Source organism: Malurus melanocephalus, unplaced genomic scaffold (genome assembly GCF_030028575.1).
Source record: "Malurus melanocephalus ecotype Western Australia unplaced genomic scaffold, MMel_1.1 scaffold_247, whole genome shotgun sequence".
Taxonomy (NCBI): domain Eukaryota; kingdom Metazoa; phylum Chordata; class Aves; order Passeriformes; family Maluridae; genus Malurus; species Malurus melanocephalus.
The window spans coordinates 394,959-407,726 of NW_026623479.1; the positions used below are offsets into that span (position 1 = coordinate 394,959).

At 47.8% G+C, this 12,768-nt stretch overlaps 1 protein-coding gene across 9 annotated transcripts in view; it reads left to right on the top strand.

The window, feature by feature from the left end:
* PAK3 (p21 (RAC1) activated kinase 3) overlaps nt 1–12,768 on the top strand; it is a 179,768-nt gene that overhangs the window by 102,880 nt on the left and 64,120 nt on the right. For 3 of the 9 annotated variants that reach the window (XR_008965933.1, XM_057375375.1, XM_057375382.1), the window contains exon 1: nt 19–101. The exons of 4 other annotated variants lie outside the window; for them this stretch is intronic. The gene's annotated coding sequence lies outside the window, so the exon portion shown is untranslated. Of the gene's footprint in view, nt 1–13; nt 142–12,768 lie in introns of those variants that run through there. 2 more of the 9 variants (XM_057375381.1, XM_057375378.1) reach the window with 2 other exon arrangements.

The following is a 12,768-nucleotide window of genomic DNA, read 5'->3' on the forward strand; positions in this document are numbered from 1 at the left end:
GGGGCGCTCGGCGGCGGCGGCGGGGGACGGGCGGGGCGGCGATGAGCGACCGCGGCTCCAGGTAACCCCGGCCGGGCAGCGATGAGCGACCGCGGCTCCAGGTAACCCCGGCCGGGCGGCAATGAGCGACCGTAGTTCCAGGTAACCCCGGCCGGGGCGGTTCCAGGTAACCCCGGCCGGGCCCTGCGGCCGCCGGAGAAGCGCGGTGCCCGTGGCCGCGTCTGCGGCGCTCCGTCTCCTCCCGACGATGGGAGGATGATGCCGCGGGCAGGGCCGGGCTGCGCCGGTGCCGCGGTTGTCTGTGCGTCTCCGGGGTGCCGCTGCCGGCAGTGACACCTGTGTTGCCGGGCAGTCGGCGGTGGCCGGAGCCCGGTGTCCTGCGGGAAGGATTGCTCGAGCCGCAGAGCCGCGGCTGAAGTTGTGTCAGCGCCGGCACCGGCCATGAACGCGGCCGCTGTGCGTGTGTTCCCCATCTCCCAACAATGCCGCCTCTGGGCTGCGCTTCTGCAGAGGAGTGAGAAATTCTGAGCTATAAATAACTCCGCCTTTCCTTTTTTTTTTTTTCCCTTTTTTTTTTTTTTTTTTTTTTTAAATACTCGTTATTGGCAACGCGCATCCGATTGACCCTTTCAGCAGCACCTGCCAAGTTTTTCGTGAAATCCGTTCAGGGAAGAGCGGTATCTCCCTGTACGTTCATGGTGGTGCTTGATGCCACACTGGAGCTGGTCCCTGTGCTGGGTTGTCCCTTTGTCCCAGACTTGTACACCAGCCAGCCGAGGAAGTGCTCCAGCGCGATGTCTGTACGCTCCAGGCTTCCCTCCTCCGGCGGGGGGATGCATTCTGCGCGAGTGGCCCCTTTTCCTGGTCATCGAGGCAGTTTTCAGAGACGGTTTTCCCCGATGCCAGAATCGAACCTTGTATTAAATACATCGAGGTATTTGATGTGGAAGGCAGGAGAAGCCATGGCTTCAAAGCGAGCAACATCTGAAAGCGATGGTGGGCCCGGGCTGGGAAGAGCGGGGCTGTTTGGGGCCCTGCAGCCCAGAGGGGTGTTGAGGGGCTGCATTTTGCSTCTCTCCGCGCGGTTCCGGTTGCGGGGTGGGCACAACGTTGTGCCAGGAGTGAATAGCCTGGGTGTCTGTGTGGGGAGTTTGGCAAACCCCCTTAAAGGCTCCGTGGCCCTGATGCCCCACCTGCCTGCATCCGACCCCGCGCCGGGGCTGCCTGAGCGGGGACGCCGCTCTCCCTTGTCTTTCTGAGCACGGGCGGGGATGCCTGCACAGGGAACCTGGGGGCCGGAGATAAACACGGGCTTTGCTGAGCGACTCTCGGGCTGACATGAACCGCCTCAGAGACAGGAGGAGGGGGAGGAGGACGGGCTGTCGGGAGGGCCGGAGCCAGGCTGCTGCCTGCCTCCCCGAGGGGGAGTGGGAAGAGGACGCTGCGGCCGGAGGGGTGATGACACCGACTTCCGTGGCTCCTCTCGTGGGAATCCACCTTCTCCGTGGCTGTCAGGCGGGGAGGAGGGGGCTTGGGCACAGCTCCGGAGCCGCCCGGGCGGAGGACGCTGTGCCTGGGGAAGAGGGAAGTAGAAGTGTGGCACATGGCTGCAGAGCAGCCTCAAGCTTCCAGTCACAGGTTACCCAACGATGGGTGCAGAATACGGAGTAAATTGGCAGTCGTGGGTAATGGGTTGTAGGTGTGCGACATGGACTGGTGGATGCTGGAGGCCAGGGAGTGAAGGTTGCCGTGGCAGGTTATGTGCATGGAGGGGAAGGATTGCCCTGAGCCGGGTTTCCTGCGGTGAGCACAGGCTGGTGAGGGAGGGTGATGCCTGTGGCTCCATGGGGCTGCATCCCTTGAGCGTGGAACTGGGCAGAGGAACTGGTGGCAGGCACAGTGTGGGGAGCTGGGGCTGAGGGCTGGCTGGCTTCATGGCCACTTCTGGGCTGCAGAAGAGGTTATAGTCTGAATCAAGATTTACATGGATGGCATTTCTCCACTGAGTGACTTTGGATAACTAAAAGTAAGTCCCAGTAGCTCCACAACGCCCTGAGCTCCTGTTACAGGATTAAGTTTCAGGCCTCGTGGGCCACTGCTTGCAGCAGCAACAGTTTGGGAGGCAGCTGTGGCAGCAGTGCTGCAGGAGGCAATGCCCAGKGTGAGCTGCTTTGGTTGTCACAGGCCCTGGGCTGGGGCCTCATTCACTTCAGGGCTTTAGCATGAGCATGCTGGCTTTTTGTAGGGGCTGATGGGGTCTTTGTGCCCTGTAAACTTAAAAACCCAGCAAGAGTATGTAAGGGGAGTTTCCCTAAAGTTGGTGAGCATTTTGCTGCTGACTACAGGAAGGAGAACTTTACCTTTCCAAGCAGATTGTTCACGGGGCAATTTTTCTGTAAGGATCTGACCAAAACTCAAAAAAACTGTGGAAATTGAATTCCAGATTGACCTGTGTGTCCTGAGGTGKCTCACAAGGTCTGGAAAAACAAAACTGGTCAGAAGAGGTGGTCTTCCTCCACCCCGTCGTATTTCTTTGCAGCTTTTATACATACAGTTACAAGGATAGGTGAGACACATTCAGCTTGGCAAAATATTGTTGGCCATAACAARCACAGCTCTTGTGTTAGCCATCTCCAGGCCTAGCACTTGCTTCTAGAGGAGAGCTGGTTTGTGGGGATAGTCACATTTTCAGTTCCTGTTCCCTTTGCCTGAAGCTTTCTTCTCTTTTTTGTTTAATACTTTAATTGTGACTGTGGATCCAAGTGTCCCTGGAGCTGCCAGTGTTCTGGCATCAAAAYCAGCTGGGAAGCTGAAGGTCTTTCAGATCTGCCCATAACTCCTCCTTCATTTTAGCCATGTCTGCACAGAACTGGTGGCAGGGGGGAAGTTGCCAGATTTGGCTTCCGCTGGTTGGACTCCCTGTGACTTTGGGACATTAACAATGCTGTCACTTTGTGCCTCTCTGGTTTGAGTACTGATTTCTGTTCCTTGCTGTGCTACACAGTGGGCAGGCAGGAGCCCACTGATCTTCCTCTTTCATTACCATCCTTAGCTCATGCCAAGGTGCTTGAAGCTTTTCTCTCAGGAACTTAATGTGGARGGCAGCAGTAGAAAGGAGGGAAAGGAACATGAATTAACTTACACCTGCAAAATTAAACCTTTTCACTTACATATTTTGTGCTATTTTCTGTTTAGTTAGCATTTTCTTCCTGCAGCTCTATTTTGCTTTTTACCTTTCAGACACGAATAGTTGAACTTGTGTATCTTCTGTTACTTTTACATTGGCTTTGATTTGCCTGTACTTGAATAATGGCATTAGGCCAAGTGGTGATTGGTGGGCTTCAGTGGGCCTGGGTCAGCACAGGTGGAGGCACTGATGTGAATGTCYTACCTCAGACCTGCTGTTGCTGGTGTCTCCTGCTCCTAGCAGTGATTTTATAATGGAAAAAATACAGCAGAAGTGTCTGTGGTTTGTTAGTCTCGGTGCTTGGAGTTTTGGAGATTGTTTCCAGGTGAACATCAGCAGCTGTATCTTGTGCACAATGAAAAGCAAGTATATCACTGTGCTTCGTTGGAGATAGCCAAAGGACTTTTCCTTTTGCATGTTCAATTACATTGCTCAAGCTTAGCATTGACAGTGCCCTGTTTATGAGTTGGCTTCCTGGGTTTTCTGAAACAGGGAGTTGGGCTGCAAGGTGGCACTCATTGCCTCAAACAAGTGCTGTGGGATGTGGCAGGTGGGTACACCTTGCTCTGGGCAAGCATTGTGGCATCCACCCTGTCAGTCCCACTGACAGGCATCCAGGAAGCCTGTGATGTTGTTGATATGGTCTTATGTCCCCAGCTTCTGGAGCTCTTGACTCTGTGGCCAGGGGACAGACAGGCCTACAAACACTCCAGGTCACTGGCTTCTGGGTTGGGAGGATCTTTGTGTCAGCGTATGTCACCAGCCCTACCTGCAAGTCTGGCACTTGGAGCACTGGGCTGGGTGCACCTCCAGGTGCTCTGRTGTCCAGTCTTGTATCATCTCTTCCAGAAGCAGACATGGAAATCATGTCCTTCTTAAACAGGGGCATGTCCTGYTCATTTGGATAACCTCTGCCATGTATGTTACTTTGTTTTGCTCTAGGCTTATCATTATGACTGCGTGCATTAARTATTGAGGGGTAAAATAGTGTTGTTATATATTCAGTGTGCTCATTTCCCAACATTATTTTTATTGTGTGTTTCTTAACGAGTAGTGTACCGAGTAGTGTGACTGTGTCTTGAGTGATGCAGAGCAAAGCACGTCTCTGCYCTGGAGTCTTTGCTGCCACTTCCACAGTTGGGGTGGTTTTCAGTGCCCCCACATGCTGGGTTTGGGGCTCGGTGCGGTACAGGTGCTCTGATACAGCACTGTAAGGCTTGTAAAGATGGGGAACGGTGAAGTTAAGGTTGGATACACATCCTTTGCTCTGCTGTGGTCATGTACTGTTTTATTGCCATCAGAAGCAAACTAAGCCAATTTGGATCCAAAACATGCTCAAGGAATCTTTGGGTATTTCATGTTTCTTTGTTGGCCTGATGGCAAAAGTGTGCTTTCTCAGGAAATGGAAACATAGATTTCGATGTGACCCCTTGACTTCTGAAAGTGACACCTGGCACGTGGCCCAGTGAGCTCTGTGCTGTGGTCCAGCTTGCTGTTCATGCGTGTGCTCGGCTTTGCCACAACTCACGGTACTGCAGTGTCAGTTTTGTCCTGCTGTAGATCCCCATAAGCCTGAAACAAACTGCCGTTTCRACATTGCAGTATGGCACAGACTCCAGAGCCAGACCATTCTCATTTCCTTTTCTAATCCTCAAGTGTTGAAAATGCTCTGGCACCTTAGCAGGCTCAGTGTTGCTCTGCAGGGTGTATGCACAGTTGAGTGCATGTGATGAGGGGAGTTCTAAAACATTTTCTTGCCGTGTCACCTGAGTGGGCTCATTTCTCCAGACGGTGCTGTTGAAGGGGCAGCAGCTGTGTCCCCCTCCCAGTCTCTGTCCATTTGCTGGCATCAAAAAATTAGTTTCCTTTATTTAGAAAGGGTACTGGAAAGTACTTCTCTGTGTCTCTTGAGGGGAGTGAAAGGCCTAATGTTTTCCATTTTCTGTCTYCTCCTTCCCTATTCCCTATTGTGAAGGAGAAAATCCTCCAGATCAGAAATTTTCCAGGCGCTTCCCTGCAGAGAGTCTTGATTCAACCTGCAGTGCCCAGATGCCAGCTCATATTTATCAGGTGCATCCAGCCACTCCCCAGATGAACCACAGGGCTGCTGGTGCATGGTAAACCTGAGAGGGAAAAACTGAAGGCATGCAATTAAAATCCTGGGCATTTGCTAAAACTGTTTTTCATGTCTCCTACCTTCACAGGCAGGAGATTGTGGATTTGGATTTGGGATGCTCTTGATGTGTCACCAGAGAAGCTGTCAGATGTGTGCATGCAGAAATGGAAGCTTGGGAAATGCTTTTAATTGTGATTCCGCTCTGCACAACACAGATTGTCATGCTTTGAGCTCAGGTTTGTTTGTATCAGGGACAGACATTGATACCACAGCTCCTATTGGCGCATGAATATTTCAACAACTGAAACGATGCCTGCTCCAGAAAAGAGCTGCTTACATCCGYGTTTGATCTTTTTAGCAAGCCTAGCCAGCTCAGGTTGGCATCCTGGTTATTTATTTCCTACAGATGTGGTCTATATTAGCTGTGCTTGTGCTGTGCTGTGACTCTCTTCMTTCCAGAGAATTCAAGCTGGGAAGAAGTGAGATTTCAGGCAAGAAAAAWGGCTAAAGCAGACATAATTTGCTCCCAGGTTTGTTTCGTTTTGAGGAAGGCACCTTGCACTTTGTAGGATGCATGGACCAGAAAGAGGTGGAATAATGCTTGGAAGCATCTAGAGTGGCAGTCTGTGGGGWCAGTCTTCTCCTTTCAGTTCTGCCCCACATCCTGTACTACACCTTTTCTCCATGCTCTTACTCTATCTTCGCTTYTTGTACTAGGGGTATGCAGAGTCCTCCTTGTTAGTGCCATTAATGAATAATGTTTAGTGCTTCAGAAGGAATAAGCTGAGAGTGGAGTCKTAGTCTTTTCTGCAGTATATTAACAGTTGACACACAGAGGTTGTGCTCTGGACCCTTCTTGAAAGCTAATGTGATACTGGAATGCTGAAACTTCTGCTACCTTTGTGTGTTTCTGAAGCAAATTGTCCACAAAGCATCTAATTAGGGGGCACTTCTATGCCACAGCTCTTCATGAAGACAGAGCTTTTGAGCAACTTGCACTTTACGGCATGCTCTGTCTTCTCCCATGGTCTGTGGAGCACTCTGGACACTCAGGATGAATACCACTCTTCATGTAGTAAGGAAAAGCAGTAAGAGTCTGGATAAGATGTAGTTTCCCAGTTCTAAGTCCTTGGTTTGGTAAGCTCCCTTTCCTCTTACGTGATGAACACAACAGCTCATGAATGAAGTTCCCAGGCCCACACRTGACACAAGAGGTCCGTTTCCTGATTCTTGAGGACTTTTTGARCTGCATTTCATGTTGTATGCATTGCTGATCCCCGCAGAATGGCAGAGCTTGGTCTCATGGATACACCTGAACATGTGTGACTCTGTTTGAGGACTGCTTCTATTGCAGTGCTTRTCTCGAGTGTGATTGCTCCTGTACTGGAACAGGAATTACACATARCTGTGTATGTACCCACAAGCAGTCGTGAATATAATCCCAAAATCAACCCATAATAGGCCTGCCTTTCAGGCAAGGAGAGGAAAAAGTCGTGCTCTCGCATAATCCGACAACTTCTAAAGCACAGGTTYTCATCAGACTGATGGCTTTTGTTGGTAGGGTCATTAGGCAGAAGATGCTTTGCACTGGTCTGCCCTGCGCTGTTGGTGAGGCATTGCTTTGTGATCCATGGAGCTAGCCATGTCTGAATGCTGGTCCCCCTCACCATGGGAAGGGCAGCTTAGGCTCTCTCCCACTGTGCTCACTGGAATTTTGAATGTTGGTGCCAGAAGGCAGGGAGCAGTAGGTGCATATTTCAAACATTTTTCTGCACTCTGAGCATCTCGAAGCGTATTTTATGTGAAAACTTTTAAAGATTTACAATAAATGGGTAACAGTCAAGCCTGGAAAAAAGGAGAGATGCATTAGGCAGGGTCTGACTGCTCAGGGGGGCTGGGTGCCAGGTTGACTCGTGTCAAACACACTGGAAACAAAAGGATGAAGTCAGATGCCCAAGGTCATTGGTAGGGTGCTGTCAGAGCAATGGAAGATAGCAGTTAGAAGCAAACATGATTGAACTTTTGTGTCCTGAACTCGCTGTGGGGTATAGTGGTGTTGGTGTRGCTGGGGACCTTGAAAACCTAGGCTACTAGGTGCCTAAATGAGTCAATGGCAASTAATGAGAACCATTKCCATCYGGCAGTGSCAGGGAGAGARGAGCCCTGGCACCCTGAGGCYGCAGGGCTCATTTGAAACACACGASGAAGGAGGGACATGTTGGATGGAGAATTGCTACTTGTGATATGTTAGGTGTTAAATGCATCTGACACAGGGAGCTTGTGCAAAGGTCTGGATTCAGGATGTGCTTGTGCTTAGCAGAAATGTTCTGTTCTGTGAGTGCTGTGAGCACAAAGACAAGGCCCCCAGCCCCTGCTCAGCTATTGGAGGTTGGTGCTGAGCCGAGTGTTGTCAGGTAGCCATTATATGCTGCACAGGTGGCCATGGAATGCCATGAGATTTGGAGTGGGAGATCTAGGGATCCCTGGGGTCTGGAGATTTAAAGATGGTTTAGACCCTGTATTTTACTTGCAAGTTTTTGGGAGGGATGTCCTTGTATGCATATATATCATATGCAAATGGATTTTGAGTTGTGTGTTTTGTCTGAATTTAGAAAAGGAGTGATTTGGAGAAAGAATCCTTCAGGAAATGCTGCTTTTGCAAGCATAGACCTCTTGACTGTGATTTGTGGGGGAGGAAGGAGTGGGAATGAGGGGGAGGTTCACTGAGGTTTTCTTCTTTTCTTGTTGCGTTTTGGGAAAACTCCAGCCAAGGCCCACATACAGTCAGATGAATCAGCCTCCCTTTTGCCATAAGTAATTGGCAGCTCTAGCTGCAATGCAGTTTTGATGTATGGCTAATACACTTTTCCTTAGTTAATTGAGAAGAAACACTGCAGTAGACGCATGATGTTGAGTTGGCCTTTGTAAGGAGTCTTTGAGCTAGTAGGGAGATACTGTAGGCAGCTTCTTGAGAGGCTGGAATTTGCTGCAAATGATATTCCATACTCTAGTCTGAAGGCTGTCGTTGCTGTTCATCTGCTATAGAAAATACATTTCCTGTTTTATACAYGTGTAGAGAGCTCTGTGAGTTGGCACATGGCACTGTTACTCAGTGCAGGGTTTCCTTGGAACAGTCTGATTTTWTAACAACTTCAACAGAATATTCATGCTTTTAGATGAGTGGCTGTTCCTGTGCTGACAAATAAAGCATTTTGGCCTTCTCATATTCCTGTAACAAAATGAAAATCACTTGTTTTCTAAAGCATCTGGTGCCAAGTCAGACTCAGAGCTTTCTGTGTCTGCTGTAGGATTTCCACTGAGCTCRGAAAACTTACCAGACAAGCTCAGCATTCACCACTGGAAGTATCTGGAGTAACTGGAGGGCTTTCTTGTCCTGGAAACAGGACATGGAGCAGTTGCCCTTGGCGGGCTAAGACTTGCCAAATGTATTTTAAAAAATTTCCTTTTGGAAGCCAACTTTTACATGGAAAGACTATATTACTTTCACAGCTGTAGTATTTGTTGGTAAATATTGGCTTTAATGACATACTTTATTTCTGCTTCACTTTAGCAGAATATCAACTTTGCAGTGAAATGAGTGTGCTACACTGGGGCAGTAGCAACAGTGTTCTTTTGCAGTGTTTTCAGTGGTAAATACCATACCTRTTATTTTCATAGCATTTGAAAATACATTAGAAACAAGCCCCGTTGAGGAACCTGTAGTCACAAATGTGATTAACTCAGCCTTGCAGTTTTAGTCATGGCCAATGCTTCCCTAAATGTTGGTCTAAAAAGAGAGAACAAGCMTGGCCTTGAGTTACTCTTTCATGGGATTGCTTCATTGGTAGGCAGCATGTGGCCTTCCTCCCTCCAGTTGTTCTGAGGTAGAAGAAAACTATAAAGTCATGAGAGGCAAATGAAACAGAAATGGCTCTTTTTGCCATGCACCTTTGTAGGGTRCAGAAAGAACTCTTGGATATTTGGAGATACAAACACATAGAAAGCATCATGCATCCCCCTTCCATGCATCTTTAGCTGAGGAACACTCCTGCTTGTTTGTGTCTGTAGAGGGGTTTTATCAGGGCCAGTTGGGCTGTGCTCTTTCTCTTTCCAGTTCACTGGACAAGGGTTTTATGTTTTCTTCAGCATAATTTTAAATGGCCATTATTTTACCCCATTTTGGAAAGGAGCTGGTATTTTTATAACTCAGGGTGTCATATAACTAACCTTTCTCTTTTCTGAACAAGGTCATTACATCATGATGCAGTAATCCTCTGTCTGTGGGATAAACCATCCTCTCTCTGTGTCTCTGTCTGCTGTTCTTATCTGTGTTTGCTCTTTCTTAAAGTGTGCACAGAGGCAAGGAGACATGAGGGGAGAGAAAAAGTTGTGATTCTGGCCTGCTAAACTATGTTTAGAGAGAATAATACATGGTTTGTGAGATGCAAAGGGCTGTTGTCTCAGAGCTATTGCTTTGATACTTTATCCACAAAGAGAAGCTCCATAGTCTCAAGTCAGAAGAGCCTGGGGATGAAATTACACCTTTGCCAGGCTATGACAGGTTAAACTTTATGGAGATGCAGGTAGCAAATTATCCACAGACTGAATTGCAAAGGAGGGCTTTAAAATGGGCTTTAAAAACCTGCTGGGGAGATTAAGTGGATAAAAATAGTTACTTCTTGTGTCCCTCTTTTKGTCTGTAGTGCTGAAAGCAATCTGCAAAGGAAGGAGGAACAATGTTGTTATCTGGTCTCAGCCCAGAGGAACCCGAGGGATGGAGCAATGGCACTGAGGGTGGAGCAGGGAAGAGCAGGAGCCAGCAGCAGGCCCCAGCCATCTTGCTGCCTGTCCCTTTCCCTGGCCATTAGACTAAGCTGCCTCCCTGCTTGTTGCAGTTTCTCATTTGTCTTGGATGTGTCTGTGTACTTTTTCCCGAGTCAGTTTACACCACAGTATGTCATTCATGGCTAGCYTGGGGTGTGCCCAGTGAGATATGGTTCATAACTATTTTTGATTCACTTACAAAGGGATTAGGTGACGTGGTTGCCTGGACAGCAGGGGCTGTACTGGGTCTCTCCCAGTCCTATGTAACCTGAGGTGATGCCATCTAAGCTGCAGCAAGATGCCAGTGATGTAATTTCAGACTGTCTGGACTGAGCGCCAGTGTAGGTAGGGAGGCTGCACATATGTAAGACAGGCTGAAGCAGAAGATAGACAGGGTTTGATTCACAATGAAACCAGGTAACTGAGCAAAGGAGAATTGTTGATTCTGTCTCACTTGCTCTGAGGGGAAACAGCCCATACTGTACTGAAAAACTCTGAGGTCTCTTGCAGATTAAGACAAATAACTGAGTTGAGTCACCAGATTGTAGTGTCTCAACAAACTACTTAAAAATATGTCAGGTCCTTTCTGTGGGTGGATGTTACAGTGGCAGAACTACCAGAGAAACGCATCTGAAATCACATGAAGGCTTCAGTGTTAGCATCGTGCCAGGTTTATGGCAGTGATAGAGCACATGTCTTCCAGGCTGGAAGTGATAGACGCCTGTAGCTGTCAGCAGGACAGGACTATGATGGACACCTTGCAGGGGGTGCTGGTGTGGGCACAGTGCTGCACTCACATGCTTTTGCAGCTCTCAGAGCAGACATGTGCATCGGCTTGCTTGGAGTGCGGGCAGAGAGCTCGGATTGGGCTGTGCCCATCTGTGGAGACTTAGCTGTGGCTGAGCAGTCCCTGCTCCAGTCAAAAGGATCACCAGTAATAACCACTATATTCTCGAGATAATATTTCCATGCTTGGTACTTGTCCGTAATTTATTAAATCCCCAAATCCAAGGGTCTTCTTATGGAGATTACATGGCTGACAGTATTTGTATCCATGTTTCATCCATACTGACTCTGTTGATGCAGATAGGCTCTATGTAGTTTGGTCCAATGTCAATGGTTTTTTTTAATGGAAAAGGGGAAATTTTTTAATTAGCTTAATTAATATAATTTATATGCTATAATTTTTTTGTTACTGGAAGAATTCTAGCGAATGAGTGTGTACTAACTGATTTGCATTATTGGTTTGTGTCTGTTGTATTCAGTGCAGTATCTCAGTGCAGTGCAGATGAAAATCTTGGACTAAGATTCCAAGGGAATGACCATGTTTGAAAAAACCATAGTCACGGCAGCACTTCCAATTGACTGACTTCCCAGCAGCCACTTGTTATGATAGCTTTGACTTTTTTTTTTATGTGAAGCTAAATTTCAGAGCAGCATTGATTTTTATTCATATAACTTGTGATTTGCTGAGTTATAGGTGACAGCAGCTTTCCCTCTTTAAGAGGTCATTCTGCATGTGTGTGTGTGTGTGTGTGTGTGTGTGTGTTTAAAAGCTGCAGAATCACATCTTAAAGTCCTCTAAACATGCTTAGCTGAGTGTAATATCTTTCCTTTTGCACTTAGTTTTGGAGCCAAATATTCTAAAAACAACTTTCAGTGCTTTGATGTGGTTTCCTAATTTTCTCATTGATGCTATTAATATTGCATGCCCAGTTGCTCCATGGTGGGTGTCAGTAACAGCAGCCATCTGTGAGAAAGGAGCTGCTTCCTGGCATGGAGGAAAATTTAGGCCAGCTGTGGATGCTGGAACCACATCTTAGAGACTGTTCCTCTGGGCTCTCCCTTCGCTSTGCTTTGCCTGAGACTCAGCACTGAGCAGAATTTCTGGTACCCAGCATCCCACAGCCTGTGGAGCTGCATTTCTGTGTTAATGTCTGAGCCTCACGCCTTGAAGAGAGAAGGTAGGGCCTGAATTTTTGCCACAGTGGGCTTGTGCTGCGGGCATTCCAGATAGCTGGTTCCCCTCAGCTCATCAAGGGAGTTGCCCATGCTCCTGTTCAGTTTGAGCAGTACTTGGGACATCTCCTGCTGCACCCATTCAGCACAAGTGGTGGTTAATGAATCYAGTAAAACAAGTGAGAATGTAATTGCAACTTTGGCCTGATACTTTAGAGGAAGCCAGTTTCTCTGTAGTTTTTTCCTGTGATGTTGAGGAAAAGCATTTTCTCTCTGCCCTTTAGCTTTAATTTCTAGGTATATAAATAGGTTAGAATTGAGAGAGCAGGGGAAAATAAGCAGCATCCCAGGTAAGGCTTAGATATAGAGGATGTGTGTCTTGCCATATGTTGAACTGTTCTGCAGTCAAACTTGCGGGATCTGGATGGATTTCCAGCCTGTGTCAGAGCTCAGTGGCGAGATTGCTGTCAGCAAAAATTGTCTGTCAGTACTGTTTTTTCAGTCTGAGTTAACTACCTTGGGGCATCATGACACACCTTCTAGCCTAGAGGACAGTCCTTATGGAAAATAATGATCATTGGCCAAATTCTGCCTGCAATTATGTGGTCTGACCTCAAGTTTTCATTTAATTTACAGAATTGAGGTTTATAAAACAGCTGTGTTTAATAACACATCGATTCTC